General features: G+C 44.7%; 2 long non-coding RNA genes across 9 annotated transcripts in view; one reads left to right on the top strand and one right to left on the bottom strand.

Annotated features, from left to right (window-relative positions):
• Positions 1-27,864, top strand: part of LOC307215802 — a 204,670-nt gene that overhangs the window by 87,553 nt on the left and 89,253 nt on the right. For 3 of the 8 annotated variants that reach the window (XR_013838613.1, XR_013838614.1, XR_013838615.1), the window contains one exon: positions 601-683. This is a non-coding gene — a long non-coding RNA (uncharacterized lncRNA). Of the gene's footprint in view, positions 1-372; positions 504-564; positions 684-8,266; positions 9,179-27,864 lie in introns of those variants that run through there. The other 5 variants (XR_013838617.1, XR_013838618.1, XR_013838619.1 and 2 more) reach the window with 4 other exon arrangements.
• Positions 148-20,424, bottom strand: LOC307215849. Its single transcript, XR_013838673.1, has 2 exons — positions 18,917-20,424; positions 148-672 (listed from the first exon to the last, which is right to left on the bottom strand). It is a non-coding gene; the product is annotated as an uncharacterized lncRNA (long non-coding RNA).

Here is a 27,864-nt window from a genome sequence, read left to right as displayed (position 1 = left end):
GATAGAAGGATGGGGGGGGGGGAGCAGACTGAATCAGGAATTACAAAGTCTATCTGAAATTATGATTGAATTTTACCATCCAAAATGGGCGAAGGGAAAAGTTGAAAAGATACTTTTTCTGCATGCATTCAAAAGGGGTGAAGAGACTCTTTCTTTCTTTCTTTCTTTCTTTCTTTCTTTCTTTCTTTCTTTCCTTGCCTACTGAATTATTCAAACTGTCAGTGGTGAATCCAGGGACATTAGCATGCACCAGGCATGCTGTTTGTCTGTTTGCTAACATTCTTCATTCAAGACTTGTTAACTGCCAGACAAGCTTAACACGCTCCTCTCCTCTCCCCCCTTTCCTTTCTCATTCTACCTCCCTCCCTCACAGTGTCTTTCCTTCTCTCTCATGCCACCCCTCTCTGCCTCTTCTATTGTTGTTGCTGGGAGCTGGCAGCCAGGGGGGCAGCGGTGGCAGGGGAAAGCATGTGGCTGCGAGGCTGGAGCCCTGTGGTTGCTAGGTAAGGACCGCCTTCCCATATTTGCCAGGCCTGTGTGCACTTGCAAAATCAAGAAATGCCACGGAGATCACCGAGTGTCTTCCATCTGCTTTCACAGGAGACCGCAGAACTGCAAGGTGAACACACTGTCGTCCTCTCTCTGCTTCTTGTCCTTGTAGCTGGATTCCTACTCTTCCCCGGGTAAGAGTCAGCCCCTTCCTTAGATGCTTCTGATTATTACGTCGCAACATTTCACATTTAGCAGCATTCACAACAGAGTGGGGGAACAGAGTAAAATTGCCGAGAGGAAAACGAAGTTTAATCACTCAGATTGGATATTGGTGGATTGTCCTAGGATTCACTAAGTTAGACCACCTAACCAGCAACATCTTCATTGGCCTAGCCCGGGTCTCAGTCCGGTTTGCTAAAAATGACGGCTTTTAGATTTAAGGATGTTGTGTAGTTACTGGTTGTTTTTTCCCAATTTCTGTGCCTATCATTTTCATTCTATCATTTTGTCAACCTGATTTAAAACCAGCAACCTTTCATTTTTCAGAAAATCAGATGCATGGTTTGTTTTTGAATGCAAATGTTCTGGGTCTTGTGGCAGTTTTGGTTTTGCTTCACTGACAAGTTTTCATGAGTGATGTGTTTCCTTACCTTTTGGTGCGTAGGTGGAGGTATACATACATGATACATAAAAAATATTATATAGATGATACGCCTTTTTACCAGAATGGCACTTTGCAGAGATATGGCACTGAATCAGATTGTGTAGTCTGTTCTGGTCTTTATTTGGCCATGCTTTCTCTTGGAACTGGAGCGTGGGACTGCAAGCTTTATATTCTCCCTTATTGTGAGGCTTTGCTTGTCTGTCTGGTGCACGCTCACATGGATCGAGGAACTGATAGGCTTTTAAAAAATGACAACATTTAAAACTATATTCTCTGGTAAAACAATTCAGTGGCAATAACCTTTGCCCAAGTAGCGCAATGACATGTATTTAGGCACATCTGTACGACACGTTATTTGATAAGGAGAGGGATTAATATTATAATCATACATTTTACATTATTTTTGTAAAATCCCCAGAGGAATCTGAAGTATGTCACTACACTATGTATACATATTGCGTCTATGGCCAGTCATAATATATGGATGTCTACTTTTTAATTATTCATAACAAAAGCATTTATGCAAATGCTTTTCTTTTTCTTTTTTTACTGGGAACCAATGTATACATCAAAACAACATGTGGATATGGATGCTCTTTTGATGAACTTGACAGTCAGCCAGTTTGGCAAACACTACATTTTAGATATATTCATACTGTGCATAAGCTGAACCTCTAATATGCTTAGTTTTATTCATATTCCCAGTTAAAATATGCATAGATAAAAAAGAAAGTATTGTTCTTTGCTAAATGAAAAAATACTTTGAGTGAGCTTTCGTTTTTGATGTCGAAGCTTCTTCCTCTTTTTTTTTAGACAAGCGTGGGAGATTTCAGTTTAGCCAAGGAGGAGAATGTATTTAATTGCAATACATCTGCTTGTGTATCTCCTAAATTTAAGTACACTTTAAAAAATAGGTGGGGTTGTGAAATTGCAAATACGTAGAACATATGAGGATGGCAGCCATGTAGTAGCTCTTGTGGAGAATTGTTTAATGGTAACAGAATGTAAAATGCAAATAATAACATCTGTATCTATAGCTGGTGTGTGTGTTTATGCCGATAATCTGAGACCAAAGAGATAAAACATTCTGGAGGAAATACAGCATTGGTTTCTTCATAGTTCAGAAAGGCCTATGCCTTCCCCAAACAACCGTAATAGAAGTGCAGGTATTAAATCGCTACCACTTTTTAGCATTTGTACTTTCAGTATCCACGTTCAAGATTTTTATGGCTATTTTGTTTTTGTGTTATATGAAGAAAAGTTATTGTGGATACTGAGAGTAATTTATTATGTTGGAAAATCACATTTGAAAGCATACTTAAGATAATATTCTCTTTAAATTAACTATGGGAATTTGGGGGGATGTGAGAGGAATTAAATTGGATAAATTGGTAAGAGATGAACAGGAACAACATGATTAGGTTATTTACTCTTCTGCAATTTTCATACCATTGTAAAGTAAGCACTTGCAGAGACGGTGATCCTACACCAAGTCAGCGGAAGAAAGGCGTATTGAAATTCATGGGAATAATTTCAGGGAGTCTTTTTAGGACTAGAATTCTAGGTTAGTGCCAAGACAGAAATTATGATCATGCGTGAGTGTGTTCCTGTAATATATAGCATGTACGGTGTGTACAGATAATAATTGTGATATTTAGGTGTTGAATATTCTACAGATAAGTTGGGATTTTACCTTTCTTGTCCTAACTTTGTCCTTTCCAAGGGTTTGGCAAGGAAATACGGTGTATCAAAAAAGTATTTCCTTCATGAAAATCTACCAGCATTGCAGGTTCTGCTGTACCAAGTACTGAGCAGGAAGGGATTTCTTATTTAAAAGTAAAATTCACACCAGAGCTAGATAAAGTTGGGAGTCCTGAGCTCCATTATATGCAATATAGCCCTACTGAAGTAAATGACTCTGCCTATCTGTGTATAAAATTGCAGTCAAACACCTCAGTGAAGCACAAGTGATGCAGCCTTTTTTACAAACCTGAAATCCCTCTGATCAGCAGTTTTGGGGGACAGGAAGGACTGGAATGGCCAGGATTTTAGCTTTTAAAAATACACGTGTGGGAATTACAGGGGCAGCACCCAGCCCTGCACACGGCTTGCTATCCAGCCTGGGAGATGTACACAGAATCCTTCCTATCATGGCAGAAGCATGTTATTAAAGGCACTACGATATACGTAAAAAGCAGAAGGGCAACCAGCAGTAAAATAAAATGAGGTCTGAAGTGACCACTTCCTAGAAACAGACAGATTATGGTTAGATAAATAACCGCATGTGAAGATATAGATGAGAATGGATGTCCTGAGAGCCTTCATTTTCTTTTAGAAAAGTACTATTTCCTATTACACCAAGTATAATGGAACTGTAGTTAAAAATTCAGCAAAAGCAAGGGGGGGAGGAAATAAGCAAGATCAGGGTAGGTGTATTCCCCCCCCCAATAGTACATTTATTTTATTTTTGAAAAATGCGCAAAACAAAGAAATAACGTACAGTAGTACCAGAATTTCCCCACATTTAGTATGCACAAATATATGCATACTAAATATATATACTAGATGTATATACTATTGTACATCATCTATCTATTCAGAAAACATAGATAACTTTTAAAATGATAAAGGAATTCTCTTTATTATCCACATTTTTCCTGCAAAATAGTTCAATTTTCTTAAAAATTCACAGCTTCTCAAATACTTTTGCTTAGCATCTGTCTTATCTTCACAGGATTCTTGTTATGATGGAGGTACCTGTCTTCAGCAACAATGCTCAGGAGTCTTACATTCACACCCATAGGGTTTCTTCTTTAAGATAGACTCGTCGTACTCGCAAAGGGGGTGTATACAGAGTAGGTTCGTGGAGATCCCAAATACATAGCAATCAGGTATTGTGATGGAAAGGGAAAGATAGGAATGCGCTGCCACGTAGTAAAATGTCCATATGAACTGAGTTCAGAATAGTGAGCCTTTCCCCTGAGAAGGAAGTTATCATAGCATCTTCTGGGCATTCCATGATCATATCTTGCCCTGGTCATATCCTGATGCAGCTACTGGTAATAATGAGTGGGTTGGTTTTTTATTACGCTATCTGTGTGAAAGTGCAGCCATGCATTGCTAGGTTAAAATCTTACTCAATTGTATTTTGTAAAGCTGTATCTGACTGGGCTGGGTTGAGGAAACACACATATTTTACAATGGAAAGAGGTACTGACACCCAGTATCCCAAGAGCTGAAGGGCCTGATTATAGCGACATTGAATTCTGTGTATGCCTACACACAAACTGCAGATTAACATAACGAGAGATCCTTGTTGAAGATGACATACTGGGACTGCTATATTAGGTGTATTGATAAAGCTAGGTAGATGTATAGTAAGGAGTATGCAAAGCTAAAACTGTGATTGAAATTTGAGAAACGCTTGAGTTAGGCCTTGAATGACTCCAGCATTGAGTGTACAGTCAATAGATAGCCCAGTCTTTTGGGTAGATCAAAAGCTGCATTTATATGATTGAGAAATTGGTATTAAATGCTCAGATTGGGATCATTAAAGGTAAAGGTAAAGGTACCCCTGCCCGTACGGGCCAGTCTTGACAGACTCTGGGGTTGTGCGCCCATCTCACTCAAGAGGCCGGGGGCCAGCGCTGTCCGGAGACACTTCCGGGTCACGTGGCCAGCGTGACATCGCTGCTCTGGCGAGCCAGAGCCGCACACGGAAATGCCGTTTACCTTCCCGCTGCTAAGCGGTCCCTATTTATCTACTTGCACCCGGAGGTGCTTTCGAACTGCTAGGTTGGCAGGCGCTGGGACCGAGCAGCGGGAGCGCACCCCGCCGCAGGGATTCGAACCGCCGACCTTTCGATCGGCAAGTCCTAGGCGCTGAGGCTTTAACCCACAGCGCCACCTGCGTCCCTTGGGATCATTAAGCACTAGTAAATCTTGGCTTTCTGTAACAGTTTTTAAGAATAAAATTGTAAGTGACAACAGTATGTTAAACTGCCTTCCTATTTACTGGGGCATTAGCTCTTATACGTAACAGAGGTAGGTAGCCAGCATGGTGTTCTCTAGATATTGCACCATAGCTCACATTATCCTTAGGTAACATGGCCAGTGGTTAGGGATGATTGGAGTTGTAGTTCAGCAATACCAGGAGGGTACCATATTGTCTGTTCCTTCTCTACAGCATCCTCGTCACAGATCTTCAGGAGAAATTTTGCAGAGTATTCCATGAATTTTAGAATTTAGACAGGCTTGGATTGGAAGAGGCAGGCATTCTTTTGCTGTGACGCCACATCTGTGGAACTCACTTCGTCAGGAGACTTGTGGGGTCCAGTTTTTGGTTATCTTCCACAAGATAATGAGGGTGTTTCTGTCAGAAGTCATTATTCAGAGCAACTATGTTTTACAAAATATTTTGCCATGGTTTTTATTAATACTTTATTTTGTTGATCTGTGACCTGCCTGGAGAGTATACATTCTAGAAAGTTGGCTTAGAAACATAAATGATAATAATAATACATACCTTGTGGTAATTTGCACCCTTTTGCAAGCATTCTTTGTGGCTTCTGTTGAATCATGGTTCAGTTGAATCCATGCCTGTGTCAGAAAAACTAAGTCAGACAATGCAGGCCTTCACTTTGTAGTTAATAAGGGATTATATGCACAAGAGAGACAGCTGCAAAGTGGGTTCCCTTAATGTTTTAATTTTTTAAAAAAATCATTTTTTAACTAGTGCTGTAATTGTTTTATTTCCTACTTTGCATACTATCTTTCTCTGGACAATTCCTGTGGATTTGATTCCTTTTAGAAGTGTATACATTGGCCTAATACAGATGTAAATAATAGTTCCGAAACATACAGCACAGAATCATGGTTTAGGTCAGTAAGCTAAGCTGTGAGGACATATATGTATAGAAAAGCATCAGTGAAACCTTCCCATCGCTTTATAAGCATATATATAAAGTATAGTTTGTGTGGTGCAGTTGTTATCCTTAGCCATGGTCACTGCAGATCGTTTGTGTACCAGCCATAGTTTTCAAATATACAGTTGAAACTCGGAAAATTAGAATATCGTGGAAAAGTTCATTTATTTCAGAAATTCAACTTAAAAGGTGAAACTAATATATAAGATAGACTCATGACATGCAAAGCGAGATATGTCAAGCCTTTATTTGTTATAATTGTGATGATCATGGTGTACAGCTGATGAAAACCCCAAATTAACAATCTCAGAAAATTAGAATATTAAATGAAATCAGCAAAACAAGGATTTCAAATAGACCAGTATTGGACCTCTGAGAAGTAGAAGCATGCATATGTACTCAGTACTTGGTTTGGGCCCCTTATGCATCAATTACTGCCTCAATCCGGCGTGGCATGGATGCTATCAGCCTGTGGCACTGCTGAGGTGTTATGGAAGACCAGGATGCTTCAATAGCAGCCTTCAGCTCTTCTGCATTGCTCGGTCTCCTGTCTCTCATCTGTCTCTTGGCAATGCCCCATAGATTCTCTATGGGGTTCAGGTCAGGTGAGTTTGCTGGCCAATCAAGCACAGTAATCCCATGGGCATTGAACCAGGTTTTGGTACTTTTGGCAGTGTGGGCAGGTGCCAAGTCCTGCTGGAAAATGAAGTCAACATCCCCATAAAGCTCATCTGCGGAAGGAAGCATGAAGTGCTCCAAAATCTCCTGGTAGACGGCTGCGTTGACCCTGAACTTAATGAAACGCAGTGTACCAACACCAGCTGATGACATGGCTCCCCAAATGAACACAGACTGTGGAAACTTCACACTGGACTTCAAGCATCTGGCATTGTGTGCCTCCCCATTCTTCCTCCAGACTCTGGGTCCTAGGATTCCAAATGAGATGCAAAAGCTGCTCTCATCAGAAAAGAGATTTGGGGAGTACCAAAACCTGGTTCAATGCCCATGGGATTACTGGGCACAAGACATTGGTTATAATATTATGTTTGCTGACTGGGAACGGTTATGGACCACTGGTATGAAATTTACGGCATGTAATGCCTTGAAAGAAAATATTATGAAAATGATTTATAGGTGGTACATGACACCAGTCAAGCTTGCAAAGATATAGCATTTGCCTGATAATAAATGTTGGAAATGTAAGGAAACTGAGGGAACATTCTTTCACCTCTGGTGGACGTGCCCAAGGGTAAAGGCATTCTGGGAAATGATCTATAATGAGTTGAAAAAGGTATTTAGGTATACCTTCTTGAAGAAACCAGAGGCCTTCCTTCTGGGCATTGTCGATCAGAAGGTGTTAAAGAAGGATAGAACCTTTTTTATGTACGCAACAACAGCAGCAAGAATACTCATCGCAAAGACACAAGATTTGCCCACTCTGGAAGAATGGCAGATGCAATTGATGGACTATATGGACCTAGCAGAAATGACTGGCAGAATCCGAGATACGGGAGAAGAACAAATAGAAGAAGAATGGAAGAAATTCAAAGATTATCTGCAAAAACATTGTAAACTATATGAATGTTAATATGATGCAGGATATTGAGACAATGTGGCATTAGTGACAAAGCTGAAGGAATGTGCAAAGATGTTTCATTAGTAACAAATAAGAGAATCACAGTTTAGTTAACCTAAGGATGGAAGATAAAAAGATGAGTGGATAGCAGCAGGAATGGTTAACTTTAAAAGAAATTAAGACATATTAATTTGGTTAAAATAGGGGAAAAATCTGCTGAAACTAAATTGGAAATTTGAAAACAGAAAAGGGAGATGTGAGGAAGTCCGGAAAGAAAGCTGTATGAAACCAAGAATTGAACTTTTTAATTTTGTTTGATTTCTGTTTTGTATTGTTTGTTTGTATTGTTGTTGTGATGTTTTGCTTTTTGTGTTACTATAAAATTTGTTGAAACTTTAATAAAAAATTATTAAAAAAAACAAACAATGCCCATGGGATTACTGTGCTTGATTGGCCAGCAAACTTGCCTGACCTGAACCCCATAGAGAATCTATCAAAACATCTTAACTAGAGTAGAGCCAAACTGAGGGAACCATTTTGCAAATGTTCTTTATAATGCCTTCCCCCAGCAGGGCCGCTTTTTGACTTTTTTCTTTTCATATGACTCAGAAGGACATGGAAATGCTCCCTGGGCCCAAGGGGCTGAACTGCTGATCCCTGCCTTGGCGTCCTGCTGCGCTTCCATTGGCTGCCCTTACAGCACAGCAAAGCCTGCCCGCCTCAACCACACAGGGCCCTGTTTCCTCTTGCTGAGTGGAGAGGGCAGGAAGTGAAATAACCGCAGTGTGGCACACTATGACGGCAAGAGTTTGCCCGGTTGTCTGAATAATATAAAATCCATTTTGCCGTGAGGCACTGTGACAACATCTCCTTTATATCATGTCCCCTTTAAAGAATGCCTTTTGCCCTGAAAATATTTTGGGGTGAGAATTCCAAGGTATCATTAATCTTAACATAAAGCTCTGAAGACGTGTTGCTTAGGATGCAGGCTTTCAAAATGAGAAATTATGTGTACTTTGAGGAGTTTGGAATGAGTATTGTATTGAATTTAATTATGACTCAGAAAGATGCACAACAAAGACCCATGCAGCTTGCCATCCTTTTTTCTGCTGAGAGACATTAGTAAGCTTTTTTTTGCTAAGATATTATAGCATGCTTTGATTTTCTTTTAATGTTGCTTTTATTCTTGCTATCATTTGCTATATGTTTTTGTTCCAAGCTCTCTGACATAAAGACATGTATTGGAGCAGTCCCATCCACTTAGCTGCCGTTTAAGGGCTTCTTTATAACATAGTTAGATCATCTTGCAACAAACACAGTATTTCACTTTGCAAGACAGAGTTTTTGTAAAGGGAAGAAAATAGGTATCAAAAAGTTTATTTTGACAAAACAGTTCATTCTTGGTATTCTATAGTTTTAGCAGTGTCAGCCACATTTATGTAGGATTTGCGTACTTATATCCTATTCCTCAGTAAATTTCCTAGTACGTAAGACCCATAGATTTTAAGGGAGCTCATTTTGAAATGAGCCTGGTCTTATTCAACATCTTTATCAGTGACTTGGATGGTGGACTCAAGGGCATCCTGATCAAATTTGCAGATGACACCAAACTGGGAGGGGTGGCTAACACCCCAGAGGACAGGACCACACTTCAAAACAACCTTGACAGATTAGAGAACTGGGCCAAAACAAACAAGATGAATTTTAACAGGGAGAAATGTAAAGTATTGCACTTGGGCAAAAAAAATGAGAGGCACAAATACAAGATGGGTGACACTTGGCTTGAGAGCAGTACATGTGAAAAGGATCTAGGAGTCTTGGTTGACCACAAACTTGACATGAGCCAACAGTGTGACGCGGCAGCTAAAAAAGCCAATGCAATTCTGGGCTGCATCAATAGGAGTATAGCATCTAGATCAAGGGAAGTAATAGTGCCACTGTATTCTGCTCTGGTCAGACCTCACCTGGAGTACTGTGTCCAGTTCTGGGCACCACAGTTCAAGAAGGACACTGACAAACTGGAACGTGTCCAGAGGAGGGCAACCAAAATGGTCAAAGGCCTGGAAACGATGCCTTATGAGGAACGGCTAAGGGAGCTGGGCATGTTTAGCCTGGAGAAGAGGAGGTTAAGGGGTGATATGATAGCCATGTTCAAATATATAAAAGGATGTCACATCGAGGAGGGAGAAAGGCTGTTTTCTGCTGCTCCAGAGAAGCGGACACGGAGCAATGGCTCCAAACTACAAGAAAGAAGATTCCACCTAAACATTAGGAAGAACTTCCTGACAGTAAGAGCTGTTCAACAGTGGAATTTGCTGCCCAGGAGTGTGGTGGAGTCTCCTTCTTTGGAGGTCTTTAAGCAGAGGCTTGACAACCATATGTCAGGAGTGCTCTGATGGTGTTTCCTGCTTGGCAGGGGGTTGGACTCGATGGCCCTTGTGGTCTCTTCCAACTCTATGATTCTATGAAATGAAGGGCTTGATCTCCTCAATCCCTTGCTCTCTCCTTCCCCTCTCCAACTTCCCTGCCAGCTGATCTATGTGCGGAATTTCCTCTTCCTGACTGGGCCCCTTCCACATTCGCACAGCTGCACACAACCTGCTCACCTGGGATAGGCGGAAATCATCCCCTGGCAGGCACAGGAGTGGTGTACATTAAATAGTAAAAATTATTCTGAATATAGCCGCAAATTATAAGTAGGGATGAAGATGCTGTTGTTGGAAAAAATACTGGTTTTGTATTTGTTACTTTTCTGAGTTTCAGTGTTTAAGTTCCATAAAAGTTGTTAGGGCTTTTGCAACCATTGCCTTATCCTAATTAACTATGGCTAATAAGGTAAAGTCAACATAATGAAAGGGAAACAGTTGCAGAAGCAATGTTCATATGTTATGTGGCAAACCAACTTGCATTTGTGTTTCAAGTTGAGCCGTACATTTTTTTTTTTTAGACCATGATGTTGTTTTTCCTACGTTACCATATATTTCTAAATACAGTATCTAATTTAATAGGAAATAATGTGTAATACAGGGACGCAGTTGGCGCTGTGGGTTAAAGCCTCAGCGCCTAGGGCTTGCCGATCGAAAGGTCGGCGGTTCGAATCCCTGCGGCGGGGTGCGCTCCCGCTGCTCGGTCCCAGCGCCTGCCAACCTAGCAGTTCGAAAGCACCTCCGGGTGCAAGTAGATAAATAGGGACCGCTTACCAGCGGGAAGGTAAACGGCGTTTCCGTGTGCGGCTCTGGCTCGCCAGAGCAGCGATGTCACGCTGGCCACGTGACCCGGAAGTGTCTCCGGACAGCGCTGGCCCCTGGCCTCTTAAGTGAGATGGGCGCACAACCCCAGAGTCTGTCAAGACTGGCCTGTACGGGCAGGGGTACCTTTACCTTTACCTTTAATGTGTAATACATAATTAAAATTGTAATTCATCACAAGCTAAAGTTATGGATACGTGTAATTTCAATTCCCTCTGCATAGCATTATTGGCAGGTGTCATGATATGGAGAATAATAATTAATTTAAGATTTATTTTTTCTTTTAAGTAGGAATTGTGTTATGTAGAAGTCATAAATAAATGCAAAGCACAAAGTAAGCTACTAAAACACTTTACATTTTGGTATTTAATTGGCATATGGTGCAGAATGATATAGAATTATCTATAATTATCATCGTCTCTGTTTTCGAAACCACGGTCTGTTTTCTGTGTTGTATGAAAAGACTTTTAAGAACTATACCACAGTCCTACAATTCAATATTATGATATAGTACATATTACAGTACAGTGGTATCTCGGGTTACAGATGCTTCAGGTTACAGACTCCGCTACCCCAGAAATAGTACCTCGGGTTAAGAACTTTGCTTCAGGATCAGAACAGAAATTGTGCGGCGGCGGCAGCAGGAGGCCCCATTAGCTAAAGTGGTGCTTCAGGTTAAGAACAGTTTCAGGTTAAGAACGGACCTCCAGAACAAATTAAGTTCTTAACCTGAGGTACCACTGTACATCTTTGCTGCCCATGTTTGTTTTGAAAGTCAGCAAATTTTGCTAGTCAGTTACTCTTTTGGTAAACCACAGCATATTACATTCTCAGGCTCTAATCCGAAGTTTCTTGTGTCTCTTTATTCCGTTGAGTTTTAATTGGACTAATACATTATTGTAAAGCAAAAAAAAATAATTAAGCACAGATGTATGATATCCATAAATGCAGGGATCCAAGTGCAATTTCGGAGCTTCATGTCTGGACCTGTGTTTTGAATATCTGATCACTATTTTTACTAATTGAAACAACAATAAAATGTGGTTTTAGACAATGTTGCCTCCGTATTCATGTTGTTAGACTTTGCCCTATTAGCTAGTTGTAGGATCTGAGATGTTTAAAAATAGGGAGAAAACATATTTGAAGGATAAAGAAGTTGTGCGGTCTCAAGGCTCAAGAGGCAAGTGTACCATGTTTGACATGTTACATTATTTGTAGTTTAAATTGCCTTATTTTTATTTGCTTTTTGACAAAAAAAGTTTTTCAAGGTAGCTTAGAATGGCAACCATAACATTCCACACCCAAAATAAAGATACATTACACTGCAATACAGAGTTTCATTTATGTTATTTATAAAAACATTTTTATATAGCTGTAATGGTTCTAGGGGTTGCTCGTGCGTAAATCGGTGCCACACCTGATAATCATCATCATCATCATCATCATCATCATCCTCTTTATTGTCATTGCCCCCTCTCGGGGACAACGAAAATTACTTGGCTGCTCCATCCACCCAGGTAGGGCACTCCACACAAAATCAGAACAACTATAAAAACACTAATTAAAGCAATACAGTATAATACAGCAAGGAAGATTAGATGACTTTCAAAGTCCAGGCTTCCCATTCTGGGCCGAGATCGCTCTGGAGAAGAAGCTGTTCTTGAGACAGCTTGTTCTTGTCTTCATCGTCCTGTATCTCCGTCCCGACAGCAGGAGCTCGAAGAGACAGTGACCAGGATGCGATGGATCTTTTACTATGTCCAGTGCCTTCCTATGGCACCTTGTGGCATAAATCTGCTCTAAGGTGGAGAGTGGGCAGCCAACAATGCTCTCTGCTGCCTTCACAACTCTGCACAACCCCATCCTGTCCTGGGTAGTACAGCTTCCGTACCACACATAAGCCATAACTGAGCACGCTCTCAATGGCACAGTGATAGAAGGCAAGCAGCAGTTTCTGCGGAAGATGGTTTTTCCTTAGGATTCTCAGAAAGTACAGTCTCTGCTGCGCCTTCTTCACAAGCCCCCTTGTGTTGACACTCCAGGACAGATCCTCTTGTAATTCAATACCCAAGAATCTGAACGTTGTTACCCTCTCCACACAGACCCCATCAATCAAAAGTGGCTGGACATTGCTCTTCTGTCTCCTGAAGTCCACCACAAGCTCCATTGTCTTCCTTGTATTTATGGGCAAGTTGTTAGCTCTGCACCACTCTGTCAGCCTCTGTCACACCTGGCTGGGTTGCCTGAGTGAACCCTTTCTGTCCGGACAGCCACCCATCCGTGGCTGTCTCAGTCGCTGGCAGTGGGCGTTTCTTGAACGTCTTCCAGCAAAGAAGTTCTTTGACGCCCAGTCTCCTCCTACTCTCCCTGCGCGGAAGTCTTCTGTGCAGGGAGGGTGTGAGCAGCAGAGGACCCGTGCTCTCCCCACTGGTCCCCAGCGAGGAGTCATGGAGCCACCTCGCCGATTCCCCCATCTGCCCCCCTTCTCCACTGGTGCTACGCTGATTTCCTTCCCCAGAAGATGGGCTGCTTCTCTCCCTCCCGGGACACTCTCCGGAATCCCTCTGGAGCCCTCCCTCTCCCTCTGGCTCCGATGGCAGTTCTCGGACATCCACCTCCTCCCCAGGACCCCCTCCACCCCCGGCGCGATTTTCCGCTTCAACCTCGTCTCTTTCCTCGGCCGACGATGCGGGGAATCCCCTGAAGGAGCTGTCACCATCCTCTGAGGATTCAAAACCATCTTCCCACCCACTCAGATCTCTTCCCGCAGGGGGGACCTCCCAGTCTGATTCTTCTCCCTCTGACACCTCCCCTCCCTCCTCTTCGGAGGCAGGAAAGCCCACAAAGTCCCCTTCGTCATCTGTGGTTCCAAATTCTTCCTCCCAGAATCTCGCTAGTGGTTTTGGCTTATCCAGGAACAAACTGTGGAATTCTTCCACCAGATAGCTGTCATTGATTGATTCAGCGTGGACCCACGTGTTTTCTGACCTGGGTTCTCCCTCCCAAGCTACCAAGTACTCCACCTGGCGACCTCGCCACCTTGAATCAAATATTTCCGTGGCTTGGTTGCGGTGTTCCCTCTCCTCTACCCACGGGTGGATGGTGACTCCTCCCTCCCGCCCCAGAAATTCACACCCCTCCCTGTATGGTGAAAGTAGGGACCTATGGAACACTGGATGTATCTTCATGGTGTCAGGCAACTTGAGTTTGAATGCCACTGGGTTCACCTGCTGTGTTACCTCAAAAGGCCCCAGCCGCCTCGGCTGCAACTTCTTGCACCCTCCCTTTAGGGGTAACCCTTGAGTTGACAACCACACGCGGTCTCCCACCCTTATGGCCTCCACCTCCTGACGGTGCTTGTCCGCCTGCCTCTTGTAAATTTCCTTGGCCCGCTCCAAGTTCATCTTGAGTTGCTGGTGCAAGGCCTCCATTTCTTTTACAAACTGCTCAGCTGCGGGTACACTCCATCCTTCCTTCCCCCCTTCCCGGGAAGGCCCTGGGGTGACACCCATAATTGGCCATGAACGGGCTCATTCCAGTGGACACATGTTCAGCGTTACTGTACGCAGATTCAGCCAAAGCTAGTTTCTCTACCCAATCGTTCTGTCTCTCTCTGACGTAGCAGCATAGGTATTGCTGGAGTATACTGTTCGCTCTTTCTGCTTGTCGGTTGGTTTCTGGGTGCCTCGCCGTCAAGAAGCTCACCTCGACCTGTAGCAAGCTCATGAGCTTCCTCCAGAACCTGGAAGTAAATTGTTTCCCGCGATCCAAGATTACCCTCGAGGGATCCCCATGCAGTTTGAAAATGTGATCCACAAACAACCTGGCTGTCTCCTCTGCCGTTACCGCGTGTGCGCAAGCTATGAAATGGCACATTTTTGTCAGTAGATCGACTACTACCATGACTGCTGTCTTCCCCCTTGACTTGGGCAAATCTGTCATAAAATCAATGGACACCACCTCCCAGGGCCTTCCCGGTGTAGGTAAGGGTTCCAGTAACCCTGCGGGAGCAGCCCTCTCCCCCTTTGCCCTTTGGCATTGGTCGCACCCTCGTACATATTCCCATACGTCTTCCCTCACCTTTGGCCACCAGAACTGCCTGGTGACGAGCAGCATGGTCTTGTGCTGTCCAAAGTGCCCAGCTGTTGGGTTGTCATGGAGTTGTTTAAGTACCTTCCCCCTCAAGGTCTCCCCTGGTACATACAGTGCCCCCTTATAGTACAGTAGCCCTTCCTTTTCCTCAAACCCTCCATGGTCTTTCCTTCCGTCCCGGAGTTCCCTGATTTTTGCTTGAGTGAACGCGTCGTCTCTAGTAAGCCCCACCAGTTCTCGTTTCCCAACCAACGCTCCCCCACACACCCACCGGTCCTCAGGAAACACGTGTCGGATCTCCGGTGGTCCCTCTCCTTCCATGTACTCCGGTTTCCGGGAGAGAGCATCTGCTCTTACGTTTTCCTCTCCCGGCACATATCTGATCTCGAAGGAGAACTTGGAGAACTCCTGGGCCCATCGAATCTGTCTCTGGTTGAGCACTCGCGTGGTCCACCAGTATTCCAAGTTCTTGTGGTCAGTACAAACCTGGATCTTGTGCAGATCCAGATGTCTCCATTGCCGAAACGCCGCATAGATCGCCAGCAGTTCTCGGTCATACACTGTAGTTTTGCTCTGACTTGCTCAGCTTCCTTGAGAAAAAGGCACACGGCCTCCAGCCCTGCTTGGCCCCGGGCTGCAAAAGGACCGCTCCAATGGCTCGGTCGGACGCGTCCGTCTCCAGTCTCATGGGCTTCTCCAGATCAACGTGTAGGAGCTGCTCTTCCGAAGCGAATGCCTCCTTCAGCCTTTCAGAGGATTGCTGGGCACTTTCTGTCCACGCGAACTTCTTTTTGCTACTGAGACAATCTGTCAAGTGAGCGAAGTTCTTTATGAACTTTCTGTAGAAGTTGCTGAACCCGAAGAACCTCTGCACATCCTTCCGGGTTTTGGGGGCTTTCCATTCCAGCACTGCCTTCACCTTGCCTGGGTCCATAGCTAGGCCCTTGTCTGACAACTTGTACCCCAGAAACTCGACCTCTCTGGCGTGAAATTGGCATTTTTCCAGCTTGACCCACAACTGATGCTTCTGCAGTCTCTGTAGCACTTCCCTGATGTCTCTGACGTGTTGCTTCTCATTGTCCGAATAGATTAAGATGTCATCCAAAAAGGCTACGCAATTCTTGTATAGCAGGGGCCCCAACACGTGGTGCATGAATGCTTGAAAGCAGACGGACCCCGATTGTAATCCAAATGGCATGACTAAGTACTCAAAAGCCCCCAGGGGGGTGAACATGGTAGTTTCCCATTCGTCCCCCTCCCTTATCCTAATCAAATTGTATGCTCCCCTGAGGTCCAGCTTGGTAAAAATCTTCCCCTGCCTCACCCGTGTTAAAATGTCGTCAATCCTGGGCATTGGGAAGGTCACGGGTTCTGACACCAGGTTTAAGGCCCTGTAATCCACGATTAATCTGGGCTGATTAGTCTCTTTTTTGTCCACAAAGAACACCGGACTGCCCCCCACCGCCTTTGATTCCCTTATGAACCCCCTCTTCAGGTTCTTGTCAATAAACTGCTGCAACTCCTGCATTTCCCGGTCGGACATGGCATACAGCTTACCCACCGGCAACTGAGCCCCTGGGAGTAAGTTGATTTGGCAGTCAAAGGGCCTGTGGGGGGGGTAGTCTATCTGCCTCCCTCTCGCTGAAGACCTCCTTCAGGTCAGCATATTGTGGTGGCACCTCCCCTTTTTGTTCCACGGCCAGCCCAGCCACCCTGGCCACCGTCATTCTTGGGTTCTCCCCTCCCAGACAGTGTCCTAAGCAGTAAGCTGACCCAAAGGTGACTGACCGCTGATGCCATGACACTACTGGATCGTGTAGTGCCAGCCAGCTCATCCCCAGTATTATTGGGGGTCCTGCCAGTGTGACCACGTGAAAGGCAATGGTCTCTGTGTGCCTGGAAACCCTCATTCACATTGGCGGGGTCTGGTGTGTCACTTCCCCCCCCCCCAGAAGTTCCCTGCCATCGATGGTGGTCACCTGCAAGGGAAAATCTAGAGGCAACAGGTGGAGTTGGTGCTCCAGAGCGAAGTCTGCTGAAGAAATTACACGAGCTGCCCGAATCCAGCAGTCCCTTAACTTTGACGGGGTGCCCATTCGGGAGTTCTAGCACCACTTCTATGGCTATAGCTGCCTTGGGGGGGGTCAGGCTGGGGCACTTCTATTGGTTGCTGGCCTGGCTGCTGCCCCTGCTAGTTGGCAGCCAGGTGTTGTCGTTTCCCTGCGCCTGCCCTTCCTCCCCCTTCTCGTCGTGGCCAGCAGCCCTCACCATCCCTTGCCAGGCTTTTCGTTGAGGGCAGACCTTAGCAAAATGTCCTGGTCGATGACAGAGGAAACACTTCTTGGTAGTTTTCCACTCCTTTCCCTCCCTTTTACGACCTTCACCGGAGTTTGAAACCTTGCGCGTGCACGCCATCAATTTCCATCGGCTCCGCCGCCTGGGAAGGCTCCCTCGGTATATCAGGAATGCGGTAGCCATGGAAACGTTCCCCTCTCATTTCCCGCTTCTCCTGAGCCCGCGCTTCCTGGCGTACTCCGATCGCCAGCACAGCCTTTGTGAGCTCATCCATCGACCGTGGCCGGGGCGCTCGGGACAACTCGTCTTTCACTTCGGGGGACAGGCCTTCCTCAAACAACATTTGTATCGGTTCAGAGTCCAGATCCCACCTGAGCCGGTGGACTAACATCGCAAAACGCGACCAGTAGTTTCTGACGGACTGGCCCCCCTGCTTGCACCCCATCAGTTCCCGCCGTGTCACACTTTGCTCCACCTTGCTGGAGAACATCGCGTCCATCCCCTGGAAGAATTTCTTAAGGTCCTTCAAGGCATCATTTTGCGTCGCCATTAGGGGCCTGCCTGATCCATTCGCGCGCCCCATCTTGCAGATGCCCCACAAAGTAAGCCACCCTCTCCCCATCATCAGCAAAGTCATCTTTCTACAGTTCCAAAGCGTACTGCACTTCCGTTCAGAAGGCATTGTAGTCTTCGGGCTTTCCACCAAACTTGTGTACCAGCCCCGGTACCTTCCTTGCGATGGGGGTGGGTCTGACCTGTGCATCCTGAGCCCGTCTTTCGTCCAGCCGCGCTGTCAGGATAGCTACATGCGTCTCCAAGTCTCGGTTCCTCTCGACCAGACTCCGCACCGCAGCTGGTTGCTCCGTCTCTCCGGCTGTCCCTGTTTGGCTCATCGTGCTGCCTCTCCTGGGCTGCGCACAAGCAACGTCAGTGACTGACGGATTGCTGTAATGGTTCTAGGGGTTGCTCGTGCGTAAATTGGCGCCACACCTGGCTGGGTTGCCTGAGTGAACCCTTTCTGTCTGGACAGCCACTCGCCCGTGGCTGTCTCAATCGCTGGCAGAATCCGTCAGTAGGCGTTTCTTGAACTTCTTTCAGCAAAGAAGCTCTTTGACACCTAGTCTCCGCCTAGTCTCCCTGCGTGGAAGCCTTCTGCGCAGGGAGGGTGTGGGCAGCGGAGGACCCGTGCTCTCCCCGCTGGTCTCCAGCGAGGAGTCATAGAGCCACCTCGCCGATTCCCCCATCTGCCCCCCTTCTCCACTGGTGCTACGCTGATTTCCTTCCCCAGAAGATGGGCTGCTTCTCTCCCTCCCGGGACGCTCTCTGGAATCCCTCTGGAGCCCTCCCTCTCCCTCTGGCTCCGATGGCAGTTCCCTGACAATAGCTATTCATTTTAAAAAATCAGAGCCGTTTAGAACAATCATACAGAAAATCTTTTGATTGTGCTGGTGCTGAGGTGCAGGGAGAGATCCTGAGATGCTGTGAAGATGACCCAGTGCCTGGTGGGCCAGGAGGTGGCTGGGACTGGATGATGGTGGTGGAAAAACGTGAACGTTCCCAAGCCAGGCAAGAAATGACGTGTCCCATTGCTTCTCCCTTCGTTCTGAGATTGTACTCCTCCAACGGCACCTGCTGATCTTTAACGGTGGCAACCATGGTACAATGACATCCAAGAGAAACAGCACCAAAGAAAACTTCAAGACTGGTCTTCGATACTTTAGAGAAGCATCACCCCACCCCACATAGAGACTGAAGCTTTTTTAAAAGCACTGTAGAAGAATGGAGGGTGATACCAAAAAATGATATGAACCTCTGAAATTTGCTGTCTGAAATAAATTATTTGTGTTGCTTCACGTTCTAGAAGCAAGTGTAGCAGCAAAATAGTTCTAGTTGGTGACTTGAGTAATGTAGGTCTGCAACAGTGTTAGACAGGAAAGCTGGGAGCTAAATGGCGCCTTAAACCAAGGCAATGGGCGCAACAATGGCACACTTTTTATAACAAGAATACAAAGCTCAAAATGAATGAACTGCAGCTGAAACCTTATGTTCATTTTTCACATGGTCTGGTCCTGATCTGAAGGCTTCAAAAAACAAAGCCATGCTTCCCCTGCCCGCCCCCTTCATATTCTGAAGAGGGTCTCTTCTCCAGTCTTCAGAGAGTCGCTGGAAGTGGGGAGGCAGAAAAAATGTCCTCCTTTCCTTCCACACTGCAGATAAGCCCTGGACTCTCCCTACCCCCCCTTTCCTTTGAAGTCTGGTGCGCACAGAGTCTCAGAGGCATGATGCCTCTGGCACTGGAGAGCATAGAATTGTGGAGTTGGAAGGGACCCCAAGAGTCATCTAGTCCACCCCCTGCAAGGCAGGAGTCTCAACTGAAGCATCCATGACAGATGGCCATCCAACCCCTGCTTAAAAACCTCCAGAGGACTTTTGTTTTCCTTGAATTCCTGGTCAGCGCCTGGCACTTCCCACTTGGAAATACTTAAATCTAGTTCTGCACCACACACCAGATACTCTAGGAAGCTCACAACCATGATAAGACAGCCACACCAGCAACTAGCATTCAGATATATACTGCCTACAAACACAGAGGTTTCTAGGTAGCTGTTATAGCTAATAGCCACAACAGACCTTTCATGAACATGCCACACACTTCCTGTTAACATCATCTAAGCCTGTAGCCATCATCACATCTTGTGGCAACAAATCTCGTAGTTTGACTATGTACCGCAGGGGCAGATATTGTGGCGCACCCCATATTATGTTGTTGGACTACAGTTCCCATCAGCTCCTATCAGCTCCCCAAACCTGATGGCTTCAGGTGGTGGGAGTTGTAGTTCAACAGCATCTGGATTGTACAGGGTGAATAAATTTGTGCCTATGAATCTCCCACCATTGTGCTTCATTGGATGACTAGTGTTACGGAAGATGCTCAATGAAGGCGATCCCCTCCCTGTGGTTGTTAATTGGCTACATTCATTAAATGCTATGTGAGGTATATTTACATTGCAAGCATATGCATGTCTACGCAGAAGTGCACCCCGTGGGATTCAAGCGGACTTGCTCCCAAGCACATGGGCGATTGCAAACCTCAGGCTACCAGCCTATTCACTGGTATATCCCACTGAAAAATCCCACTATGAAGTTACAATGGATACACACTTTACTCAGAAGTCACAAGGCTTCCTTTCTGAACAGGCAGCTCTGGAGCTGCACTATACACAGATTGCAAAACAAAAAGGCTCCCCAAATGCAAAACAAAAGTTACCCCCGAAATGCCTTTTTTTGCCTGCCAGCTTCTCAGCCACACAAGACTAGCCCCGACCCCGCTCATTCTCCCCATTGCTGCCCCCCAAGCAGCCCCGACTTCTAGCATCCCTCTCCGCAGGCGCCTCGCAAAGTTTTCTCCGTCCCCCGTGGCGAGGCTTCCTCCAGCGGTACCTGCCTCTGGGCCACCTCCGAGTCCTGATAGTACTTTGCGGCCAGCAGTTCTGCCACCAGCGCCAAGGCCAGGCCCAGCCGGGGCAAACGCGATGGAGGAAGGCACTGGGAACTCCCTCTGCCGGCCTCAGCCTCGCTCGGCGCCGTTTCTGACAGGGCTGCAGGGGGGCCTGGGGGCTCCCTCTTCTCCCCTGAACATCGCCCGCTGCCATGGCCGTTTCGGGCCCTGGACTCCTGGCCTGGCACCCCTGAGAGCCCGGTGCCCTGGCGCCCCGCACCACTATGGCCTATGGGTAAGACGGCCCTGCCTGCTGCTATGGGAAAGTATGCCTTAGTTTAAGAACGCTTTGGTTTAAGAATGGACTTCGGGAACGGATTAAGTTCGTAAACCAAGGTACCACTATGTTACAGCAGGGGAACTACACTTGTGACCATCACTTTTGACAGCTGCTACACTTTCAGACTGCATTCAGACAATCCTCCAAACCATAACTGGAGGACTGGGATTTGAGAGCTCCTCCTTTCCCTTTCCTCATGCTCACAACTGAGTATATTACTTTCTAGCCTTATCAAATGCTGCTATGTCTAGGTCAACGAGCAAGTTTTAAGCAAGCCCTCCAGGCCAAGGCTGCAAACTTTCCCCATGACTGACTTCATGGTTTGGAGGATTGTCTGAATGCAGAATTAGTTTAGTATTTAAGCCGACTCAGACACTTGCTTACATATTCCCTGATGGTTTTCTTTTTGCCCATCACAACAGTTTGTATTGTGATTGAGTTAAGTGTTTTTTATTTTAATGTTCCTGGGTTTTCCCCCACCTAATTTGGAGTACTATACGTCTCCAGTTTTACATTTAATTCCTAAGCAGATTTCCTTGGAAGTAGGTACCTTTGAATTATTTTAAAATGTATTTAAGATCACAGCCATAAGTAGGTAGAAAAATATAACTGGAATAAAGTAAGTTAATAAGGTTGCCCCAAATTTGCCTGTTTTCTTGAATAATTCCATTTTTATTTCAGACTGGTACTATTGCAATATCTGTGGTGAAAAATTATACAGGTCAAAATAGAGAATGTGGTAAACTTGTAGCTTTGCTTATAGTTTCAAAATGTGTAGGAATTGCATTATCCGAAATGAAATATTTCTGCTCTATCCAAATGACTAGTTAAGGTCAGCATGATAAAAAAATAGAAAAATCAACTAAAAAACTGAACAATTAGCATTTTTAAAAAGACATGCAGTTTCACCTTTCTTGCATAGCTCATTAAAGCATTATTTTAAAAATTAACTTGCCTTGGCATTTGTGCGACATTCTGACAGCTTAATCACAAAACAAATTTCAAAACAAATAGGCACTGTCTTTTATATGGGGTCTCTAAATCCCTAGTAATTGATACCAGACCTTGGTAGAGAGAAAGAGTTCAGTTCCCACAAGAGAAGGTTTTTCACAGCTACCTCAAACAGAAGTAAAAGAGAAAAGTTATTGTCTTCCATAAGTTTCCGCAGCTAATCTTAGGGCCTTCAAGGTATTCCTTGTTACTTCAGTATAATACTCTGCTAGAAATTTAAAAGAATAACTTCTTTTTTCAAACACATCATCCTTGGAAATTTTATAAAGGAGTTAGTTCCTAATTTCTCGGACTAAAATGTCAAACCATAGAGATATAAATAGCACAATAAAAGCTTTGTAGATGGCGCAGTAAACATTAGAAATAATATTTGCTATCATATCTGTTAGAGTATATTTTGAACTGTAGCCTATTTATCTACAACAATAGCACAGATAATAATATGTCATTAAAATAATTTAGTGCTTTTTTTTAGAACTCAAGCATATTTTTAAAAATGTGGCAGCAAAATATTGTTATGGATTAAGGTTAAAATAAACAGAATAAATTTGGAAAAGTAAAGTTTGAAATAAAAATATGTACTGCCTGTCTTAAATTGAGATTATCAGTTATTTTTATTTTTTAATTAATTGGATTTATTCTTCCCAAGCCCTTGGGATGATGTGGGCATAACAATATGTTAATTATTATGATGCTTCCTTCTCTACCAGCAAGGATAGAAGTGTCTTCCAGAAGATGCACATGGTCAGGGTTGTATTGTAATGCACTCTATATGGGTCTGCCACATAGAGACAACACTGTAGTTAGGTGGTTGATGGAAAGAGGCTATGAACAGCACATAACTCTTGCACTCAAAAGCTTGTACTGGCCGCCCATGTACTATCAGATCCGATTCGTGGTTCATGTATTAATATACGGGCAGTGGCCATTTTAGACATCTCCAGTTGACATGCAATCGCTGACGCATGGGTCCTGTTGGACCCAGAAGAAGGCAGAATGGGGGTGAAATAGGTCGGGGGGTGCTTATACATGCTCTCTTGATGGGAGGGGCAGGAATGGTCAGCGCCTGTATATGAACAACTTGGGGCCAGGATATTTCAGAGGTCACCTGATCCCTTATATCCCTGCCCAGTCACTGAGCTTCAAAGACATTATTATTAATAATAATCTCCAATGCCGGTACTGCTCAGCTGCAAGTGGGGGGTCAGAGGGAGGGCACTCTGCACATGCTCAGAGGCATGCAACTCTTTCCCAGCGCTAGCGTCATTGCTTGGGCACCGACGAAGACATTGATCATAAGCGGCCCACAGATTTTGGGAATGGCTTTGCAAGGTCAGCAGAAGAATGCTGATTACAGGTGGGCTGGAGGCTCTTGCTCCTAAGAGTGCCTGCCATTTCTGCCTTCCTCCAGCCTGTGGTTGATCTCTGCTCACAGAGCAGCGTTTCTTGCTGCTTGTCCACCCTTTCGATGAGCAGCATGACCCCTCTTCCCTCCATGGCTGCCCTTCTGCAGCTCGCCACCACACTCTCTGGCAGGAAAAGGGAAGGCTGCCATGAGGCATGTCCAGAACAGCAGAGCTCCTGTGGAGCACACTTGCGCCATCCTTTGGACATGCTCAGCAGCAGAGCTCCGGCCTTCACTTCATGCTTGCTGTGGCGCATGGAGCCACTTGAAAGGCTGGGAGAAGAGGGTTTCGCTTGAGGAGACTGATGTGTCACTGCCCTTTCCCTCCCGCTGCTCTCACTTGCTGTTGGATGTAAAGATCAGTGCTTTTTCCAGAAAAAGAGTTGCCAGTACTGTGTACCATTGGGTACGACCAGAAAAAAGCAGTGATTATTATTATTATTATTATTATTATTAAACTGAATTCAGGTTTTGTAATTGTAACTGATTTTTATTTTCATTTTTTGTACACCCATTAGATACATTTGTGATTAAGCTGTATATGAATTGTCAATATAAAAATAAAATGAGTGGCCTCAAGTGATCTGCCAACCTTGATTTTCAAGTCACTGGGCCAGATCCCAAGCCCTTGGACCTGGTGCACCTGGTACATTTCTGTATTTTAGCCTCAGAGGGGCTCAGCAAAAGTGCCTTGGAAGAGTGACTACTGGAATGTAACGGCAGGGAAGGAAGCTCAGTGCTCCTCATCCGGGCAACCATTTTTGTGTTTAAATCAACTCCAGGTTTCTAATTTCTGCATGATTATTGGTTCACCCAGGCTCAAAGACACCCAGATCTGCAGTCGCCACATCTGGTTTATTGAAAGCTGTGTGGAGGGAAGGAACTGCTCATAGCAGTTATGGGGCTTTGCTTGCTTAATGTTTCTGAATTTATATTAACAGTTTCCCCCAAAATTATTGTAGCTAAAGACATGTCTGCATGTGCAGATTGACGCATGATATATAGAACCTGTTTTCCCATGTGGGCAGAGATAGAAATGTGTAGAATATTCCCCATATTTTTCAGGGATCAAAAATACAATTTGGAGTTGTGGTGGTGGTAGTTGTAAAAAGAGAGAGAAACATTTCCTGAAATATAATTCCAATAACATATATTATTACCAATAAGGTGGGAAAGGATTGTTGGAAGTACAGAAGGAACACCCCCCCCCCCCAGCATTCTGGCAATGGAGAGCCCTTGAGAGCAACAAATATTCCCTCAAAGGAGGAAGGCAAGGAAGCTGTGAACAATGAGAGTAACAGCATGTGCTGGTGGAAGAGAGAGAGAGAGATATGACTTTTTGCAAGTTTCTTTGCTTTGAGTTTACCCTATTTATATTGCACACAGAATGTTTATTATATAATTTTGCAGGAAGGTTAACTGACTTTTGATGGACCTAGCCCTCATCCATCTTTCAGGCATGGGTTCAAAACAATCATAGCCTCTCTGGATTCAGATAACAGAGAAATAGAGCTGGGTGTCGTCAGCATATTGATAAAAACATGCCCCAGATTTCCTTAGGACTGTTTCTGTGGTTTCTATAGCACAACTGCCAGAGGGCAGACACAAAAGCCCCAGTGCGATTCTTGGTCCTATGAGTAGGAATGGAGCCACTGTAAAAGAGTACTACAGGCTCACACAAACCATTCAGGAGCATGGAGTGGTCAGAAGCTGTTGAGATAAAGCAACTGGGTGACATGCTCCATCCGTCTCTTGAAGAAGGTCATCAGGGCAGTCAAGGCCATTTTGGTCCCAAACCTAAGCCTGGACCCTGTGCTGATGTTAAGGGAACTGAATGTGATTCATTTGCCTCCTATGTTAAGGGAACGTCATCAGCATTATCATCATCGATCAGTAAATACATCAATAAATAAATCATTAAATGTTTTAAGGTAAAATAAATATGAAAAAGAAAACATATTTTAAGTCATCCTTCATGCTTGTTTCTCACACCGAATGGGCATAGAAGGCCAGGGTTAGATCTTCTGCAGGTATGCTGAGTAACTAATAACTTTATATTGCATCTTGGAGGGTCATTTCAATCCCTAGCACTTCCTGTGCTTGGGGTTTTGTGGGTGTGGGTGTGTGGGTTGGTTGTTGTTTTATTGTTCTCTCAGTCATTTCCGTAGTAGTAGAATTTGACCACAAAAGCTGGAAGAGCAAAACCACAAATGGTTCACTAAATTGAGGGCTGAAGCATCATATGGCAATTCATACCTTGTCATAGCTGAAGACTACCTGGGACATGGAGTTGCAGAAGGATGACACAAAAGTTTTCATTGCTGTCAGGTTGTATTTGATTCCATCAATCATTAAGGACAGGCTACTCATTTTTCCTAGGGACGCAGGTGGCGCTGTGGGTTAAAGCCTCAGCGCCTAGGGCTTGCCGATCGAAAGGTCGGCGGTTCAAATCCCTGCGGCGGGGTGCGCTCCCGCTGCTCGGTCCCAGCGCCTGCCAACCTAGCAGTTCGAAAGCACCTCCAGGTGCAAGTAGATAAATAGGGACCGCTTACCAGCGGGAAGGTAAACGGCGTTTCCGTGTGCGGCTCTGGCTCTGGCCAGAGCAGCGATGTCACGCTGGCCACGTGACCCGGAAGTGTCTCCGGACAGCGCTGGCCCCTGGCCTCTTAAGTGAGATGGGCGCACAACCCCAGAGTCTGTCAAGACTGGCCCGTACGGGCAGGGGTACCTTTACCTTTACCTTTTACTCATTTTTCCAATCTTCTGTTCTCCACATTTCCCCTAATATAATGGATTTTTGTATGCTATTTTCACCAAGATATGCATTTTATTACATATTACTTGGCTAGCGAACTGCATTATAAAATTTGAAGAAGGACCAATTTCAAAGGATGGCTGGGGTTCAGTCTGGGGTTCAGGCCTGCAGAACTAATGGACTCATGAAGTTGAGAAATGCAGCCTCATCGGCTGTATAGTTTGCCAAGGTCTGACAATCTCCTGTTTTTTCATTCTGAGGCAAGTAGAAAAACTAATTTCTCTACCCTAGAGACCATGTGTGGTGATGCATGGCTTGGGGGTGACAAGTTTTACAGTTCTGCTAAAAATGAACTTAAATATGTGTGTGACATCTTAGGGCTGGCCCAACACATGCACTGAACATCAGTCTACTTGATGGCTCAGAGCTGGCAGGCTTGAAAGCAAAAGATAAAAATTATATGGTTCTCATTTATGAGGAGTCACACACGCAAGCCATTAAAAGACAGGCAGTGTGAAAAGCATAAAATGGTGGTGAGGATCTGGGTTGTGTTTTAATAATTTGTGTACGGAGCACAATATTTTATAGTGTTGTCCTTAATTTTATCCCATATCTCCCCCATAACATTCGCCATCAATAAAAAATGAAAATAAATTGCTTTAAAAGATAAAAATTTTGAAATTATCATGGGTGGGGTGTAGAGTTTTTGTCACATTTGTCTTTCAGGGTGGCCTTCATTCTACAACTCATCTCTCCAATTATTTATGTTCTGCAGCCTTCCTAGGTGCCTCCACTTCCTTAAACAAAGCTCTGATACCTTCAATTTTGCTTTTAGTGTGGGAACCCATGGAGGCTGCGTTCCTGACTGCTGTTCTTTTTTTATTCTAGTGAACTCTTGTTTTACTTTCAAAGAAATTTGTGCATATTTATTTTAAAATTAAAGGAAATACTTCTCCTGAAAGTAATACCAGTGCACACAGTGATCTCAGGCACTCGGTGTCTTCCCCAGCTTCAATTCATGCCCAGGGGGAAGATGTGATGACCTAACTCCTCCCATGAGGCGTTTTCAGATTGAGAAGTGCAGTCAGCCAGGAAGGCTGCAGAGCATTGGAGAGATGTTCAGTGGAATGAATGTGTGCACACCAAATGGGTGCTATGCTAAGGTATGTTCAACCCTGCATTTGCTGAAATTATGAAGAAATTCCAATGGCAGCAGGGATGGAAAGTGAAGCAGTTCTGCAGAATAAGAAAATATTTGAGGACAGGTTTCAGCACAGCACCAATATTTTGGCTGCAATCTGAAGAAGTGTGTGTGAGCAAAGGGCTGTGCCCAATAAAATGCATATGCCTGATTGTGAATGTGTTGACAAGGACAAACTCAAATCAAAGAAACTTGCAAAAACTTTATTTACAATGTGCAGATAAATGCACGAGGCACATTATTTATGTTTATTTTATAAACACTAATAAATGTGACAGCCCATGCTGTTAGCCATTATTAAGAATTCCCTTTCAGGCATTAGAATGCCAGACCAACACACATACCTTGTTTTCTATGTGGTTGTGACAGATGCAGGTAAAAATGCACAGAACGCCTTCTCTTGTGTCTGGTTTGGTTCTGA

The sequence above is a fragment of the Podarcis cretensis genome (assembly GCF_951804945.1).
Source record: "Podarcis cretensis genome assembly, chromosome: 5".
NCBI classification, from domain to species: Eukaryota; Metazoa; Chordata; class Lepidosauria; order Squamata; family Lacertidae; genus Podarcis; species Podarcis cretensis.
Note: the sequence above shows the minus strand (reverse complement) of the source record. Positions and strands in the feature narration are given on the sequence as shown.